This window comes from Zea mays, chromosome 4 (genome assembly GCF_902167145.1).
Source record: "Zea mays cultivar B73 chromosome 4, Zm-B73-REFERENCE-NAM-5.0, whole genome shotgun sequence".
Lineage (NCBI taxonomy): Eukaryota > Viridiplantae > Streptophyta > Magnoliopsida > Poales > Poaceae > Zea > Zea mays.
This window is the reverse complement of record NC_050099.1, coordinates 191,152,038-191,158,037: the sequence shown is the minus strand read 5'-3', so window position 1 is coordinate 191,158,037 and position 6,000 is coordinate 191,152,038.

Genomic DNA, 6,000 nt, shown 5'->3' with positions numbered 1-6,000 from the left:
TGTCGAGCGAGTCGACGGCCCCAGCGCCCCAACGGGGGGCGCGTCGGGCATCGACCTCGCGTTTGAGACGAAGGCGAGCGCCGTCTCCCCGCGACACGCCAATCCCGGGCAAGCGGACGACGCCAGCACGCTCGCGAAAAGCTTGCTGGACGTCACCCTCGTACCTGAGACGACGGTGCAGTCAGTCCCCGACGTGACCTCATCGCCGCCCGTCGACCAGAAGGTACCGACCGATTCCCATCCCACGTCTTTCGAATTCAGCCTCGACCCGCCTAGCGGCTTCGCTTTGGCGGGTGCTCTCATAGAGGCAAGTCCAAACCCTCTGGGGTTTCGTACGCGGTCACCTTGGGACCGGCTGACGGACGTCTCGACCTACGGGCCCTCTGGGTCCGAGGAAGACGACGAGCCCAGCATCTGTTGGGATTTCTCTGGACTTGGCAACCCCAGTGCCATGCGGGACTTCATGACCGCATGCGACTGCTGCCTTTCCGACTGTTCCGACGGTAATCGTAGCCTCGGCGACGAGGACTGCGGACCAAGTCACGAATGCTTCCACGTCGATCTGGGGGGTCCCTCCGAAGGCAACCATCTCGGCATGCCGGAGGACGGTGAACTCCCTAGGCCGGTGCCTCACGTTGACATCCCACGGGAGCTAGCTGTGGTCCCCGTTCAGGCGGGGGGCCATGACCCACAACTTGAGCAAATCCGCGGGGTGCAGGCCAGGCTCGACGAGGGGGCAGGAGCGCTTGAGCCGATCCGCCGGGACGTCGGGCAGGCATGGGCGGGCCAACCCCCGGCCGGAGAAATACGTCATCTACCCCAGGGCTTCCAGCACCGCGTCGCCGACGACGTCAGGGTCAGGCCACCACCCGCATCTAGCGGGGTCGGCCAGAACCTGGCTGCAGCAGCGATGCTTCTTCGCGCGATGCCGGAGCCATCAACCACCGAGGGGCGGCGAATCCAGGGGGAGCTCAAGAATCTCCTGGAAGGCGCCGCGGTCCGACGGGTCGAGAGCTCTGCCTCCCGAAGGCAGGGGTACCCCTCGGAACCTCATGTCGCGACTTCCCGATTTATGCGGGAAGCCTCGGTCTACACCGGGCGCACGCGCAACACCGCTCCTGCGGCCCCGGGTCGCCTCGGCAACAAGCTCCATCACCGCGACCGTCGGGCCCACCTCGACGAGAGGGTGCGCCGAGGCTACCACCCCAGGCGTGGGGGACGCTACGACAGCGGGGAGGATTGGAGTCCCTCGCCCGAACCACCCGGTCCGTAGGCCTTCAGCCGGGCCATCCGACGGGCGCCGTTCCCGACCCGGTTCCGACCCCCGACTACTATCACAAAGTACTCAGGGGAGACGAGACCGGAACTGTGGCTCGCGGACTACCATCTGGCCTGTCAGCTGGGTGGAACGGACGATGACAACCTCATCATCCGCAACCTCCCCCTGTTCCTCTCCGACACCGCTCGCGCCTAGTTGGAGCACCTGCCTCCGGGGCAGATCTCCAACTGGGATGACCTAGTCCAAGCTTTCGCTGGCAATTTCCAGGGCACGTACGTGCGCCCCGGGAATTCCTAGGACCTTCGGAGCTGCCGACAGCAGCCGGGAGAGTCTCTCCGGGACTACATCCGGCGATTCTCGAAGCAGCACACCGAGCTGCCCAACATCACCGACTCGGATGTCATCGGCGCGTTCCTCGCCGGCACCACCTGCCGCGACCTGGTGAGCAAGCTGGGTCGCAAGACCCCCACTAGGGCGAGCGAGCTGATGGACATCGCCACCAAGTTCGCCTCCGTCCAGGAGGCGGTCGAGGCTATCTTCCGGAAGAACAAGCAGCCCCAGGGCCACCCTTCGGAAGATGCCCCCGAGGCGTCAACTCAGCGCGGCGCCAAGAAGAAGGGCAAGAAGAAGTCGCAAGCGAAATGCGACGCCGCCGACGCGGACCTTGTCGCCGCCGCCGAGTACAAGAACCCTCGGAAGCCCCCCGGAGGTGCCAACCTCTTCGACAAGATGCTCAAGGAGCCGTGCCCCTATCACCAGGGGCCCGTCAAGCACACCCTTGAGGAGTGCGTCATGCTTCGGCGCCACTTCCACAGGGCCGGGCCACCCGCGGAGGGTGGCAAGGCCCGCGACGACGACAAGAAGGAAGATCACCAGGCGGGAGAGTTCCCCGAGGTCCGCGACTGCTTCATGATCTATGGTGGGCAAGCGGCGAACGCCTCGGCTCGGCACCGCAAGCAAGAGCGCCGAGAGGTCTGTTCGGTGAAGGTGGCGGCGCCAGTCTACCTAGACTGGTCCGACAAGCCCATCACCTTCGACCAAGCCGACCACCCCGACCATGTGTCGAGCCCGGGGAAATACCCGCTAGTCGTCGACCCCATCATCGGCGACGTCAGGCTCACCAAGGTCCTCATGGACGGAGGCAGCAGCCTCAACATCATCTACGCCGAGACCCTCGGGCTCCTGCATGTCGATCTGTCCTCTGTCTGGGCAGGCGCTGCGCCCTTCCATGGGATCATTCCCGGGAAGCGCGTCCAGCCCCTCGGACAGCTCGACCTTTCCGTCTGCTTCGGAACACCCTCCAACTTCCGAAGGGAGACCCTGACGTTCGAGGTGGTCGGGTTCCGAGGAACCTACCACGCGGTACTGGGGAGGCCATGCTACGTGAAGTTCATGGCCGTCCCCAACTACACCTACCTGAAGCTCAAGATGCCGGGCCCCAATGGGGTCATCACCGTCGGCCCCACGTACAAACACGCGTTCGAATGCGACGTGGAGTGCGTGGAGTACGCCGAGGCCCTCGCCGAGTCCGAGGCCCTCATCGCCGACCTGGAGAGCCTCTCGAAGGAGGTGCCAGACGTGAAGCGTCATGCCGGCAACTTTGAGCCAGCGGAGACGGTTAAGTCCATCCCCCTCGACCCCAGCAGTGACGCCTCCAAGCAAGTCCGGATCGGCTCCGAGCTCGGTCCCAAATAGGAAGCAGTGCTCATCGACTTTCTCCGCGCGAACGCCGACGTCTTCGCGTGGAGTCCCTCGGACATGCCCGGCATATCGAGGGATGTCGCCGAGCACTCGCTGGACATCCGAGCCGGAGCCCGACCCATCAAACAGCCTCTGTGCCGATTCGACGAGGAGAAGCGCAGAGCCATAGGCGAGGAGATCCACAAGCTAATGGTGGCAGGGTTCATCAAGGAGGTATTCCATCCTGAATGGCTTGCCAACCCTGTGCTTGTGAGAAAGAAAGGGGGGAAATGGCGGATGTGTGTAGACTACACTGGTCTCAACAAAGCATGTCCAAAGGTTCCCTACCCTCTGCCTCGCATCGACCAAATCGTGGATTCCACTGCTGGGTGCGAAACCCTGTCTTTCCTCGATGCCTACTCGGGGTATCACCAAATCAGGATGAAATAGTCCGACCAGCTCGCGACTTCTTTCATCACACCCTTCGGCATGTACTGCTATGTCACCATGCCGTTCGGCTTGAGGAATGCGGGTGCGACGTACCAACAGTGCATGAACCATGTGTTCGGCGAACACATTGGCCGAACGGTCGAGGCCTACGTCGATGACATCGTAGTCAAGACGAGGAAAGCCTCCGACCTCCTTTTCGACCTTGAAGTAACATTCCGATGTCTCAAGGCGAAGGGCGTCAAGCTCAATCCCGAAAAGTGTGTTTTCGGGGTGCCCCGAGGCATGCTCTTGGGGTTCATCGTCTCCGAGCGGGGCATCGAAGCCAACCCAGAGAAGATCGCAGCTATCACCAGCATGGGGCCCATCAAGGACTTGAAAGGCGTACAGAGGGTCATGGGATGCCTCGCAGCTCTGAGCCGCTTCATCTCACGCCTCGGCGAAAGAGGTCTACCTCTGTACCGCCTCTTAAGGAAGGCCGAGTGCTTCACTTGGACCCCTGAGGCTGAGGAAGCCCTCGGGAACCTGAAGGCGCTCCTCACGAAGGCGCCTATCTTGGTACCCCCAGCTGCCGGAGAAGCCCTCTTGGTCTACGTCGCCGCGACCACTCAGGTGGTTAGCGCCGCGATTGTGGTCGAGAGGCAAGAGGAGGGGCATGCATTGCCCGTTCAGAGGCCAGTTTACTTCGTCAGCGAGGTACTGTCCGAAACCAAGATCCGCTACCCACAAGTTTAGAAGCTGTTGTACGCGGTGATCCTAACGCGGCGGAAGCTGCGACACTACTTCGAGTCTCACCCGGTAACTGTGGTGTCATCCTTCCCCCTGGGGGAGATCATCCAGTGCCGGGAGGCCTCGGGTAGGATTGCAAAGTGGGCGGTGGAAATCATGGGCGAGACGATCTCGTTCGCTCCTCGGAAGGCCATCAAGTCCCAGGTCTTGGTGGACTTCGTAGCTGAATGGGTCGACACTCAGCTCCCAACAGCTCCGATCCAGCCGGAGCTCTGGACCATGTTCTTCGATGGGTCGCTGATGAAGACAGGAGCCGGCGCAGGCCTACTCTTCATCTCGCCCCTCGGGAAGCACCTATGCTACGTGCTACGCCTCCATTTCCCGGCGTCCAATAATGTGGCCGAGTATGAGGCTCTGGTCAACGGGTTGCAGATCGCCATCGAGCTAGGGGTCCGACGCCTCGACGCTCGCGGTGACTCGCAACTCGTCATCGACCAAGTCATGAAGAACTCCCACTACCGCGACCCGAAGATGGAGGCCTACTGCGATGAGGTTCGGCGCCTGAAAGACAAGTTCTACGGACTCGAGCTCAACCACATCGCTCGGCGCTACAACGAGACTGCGGACGAGCTGGCTAAAATAGCCTCGGGGCGAACGACGGTTCCCCCGGACATCTTCTCCCAGGATCTGCATCAACCCTCCGTCAAGATCGACGACACGCCCGAGCCCGAGGCACCCTCAGCCCAGTCCGAGGCACCCTCGGCTCGGTCCGAGGCATCCTCGGTTCGGCCCGAGGCACCCTCGGCCCCCGAGGGCGAGACGCTGCACGTCGGGGGGGGGAGCGAAGTGGGGACACGCCTGATCAAAGCTGGCAGACCCTGTACCTGCAATATCTCCACCGAGGAGAGCTACCCTCCGACCGAGCCGAAGCTCTGCGGCTGGCGCGACGCGCCAAGTCGTTCGTCTTGCTGGGAGATGAGAAGGAGCTCTACCACCGCAGCCCCTCGGGCATCCTCCAGCGATGCATCCCCATCGCCGAAGGTCAGGAACTCCTGCGAGAGATACACTCGGGGGCTTGCGGCCATCACGCAGCACCTCGAGCCCTTGTCGGGAATGCTTTCCGACAAGGCTTCTATTGGCCAACGGCGGTGGCCGACGCCACTAGAATTGTCCGCACCTGCGAAGGATGTCAGTTCTACGCAAGACAGACCCACCTGCCCGCTCAGGCTCTGCAGACGATACCCATCACCTGGCCTTTCGCTTTGTGGGGTCTGGATCTCGTTGGCCCCTTGCAGAAGGCACCCGGGGGCTACACGCACCTGCTGGTCGCCATCGACAAATTCTCCAAGTGGATCGAGGTCCGACCTTTGAACAGCATCCGGTCCGAGCAGGCGGTGGCGTTCTTCACCAACATCATCCATCGCTTCGGGGTCTCGAACTCCATCATCACCGACAACGGCACCCAGTTCACCGACAGAAAGTTCCTGGACTTCTGCGAGGATCATCACATCCGGGTGGACTGGGCCGCCGTGGCTCATCCCATGTCAAATGGGCAAGTAGAGCGTGCCAACGGCATGATTCTACAAGGGCTCAAGCCTCGGATCTACAACGACCTCAACAAGTTCGGCAAGCGATGGATGAAGGAACTCCCCTCGGTGGTCTGGAGTCTGAGGACAACGCCAAGCCGAGCCACGGGCTTCACGCCGTTCTTCCTAGTCTACGGGGCCGAGGCCGTCTTGCCTACAGACCTGGAATTCGGCTCCTCGAGGACGAGGGCCTACACCGACCAAAGCAACCAAGCTAGCCGAGAAGACTCGCTGGACCAGCTGGAGGAGGCTCGGGACAAGGCCTTACTACACTCGGCG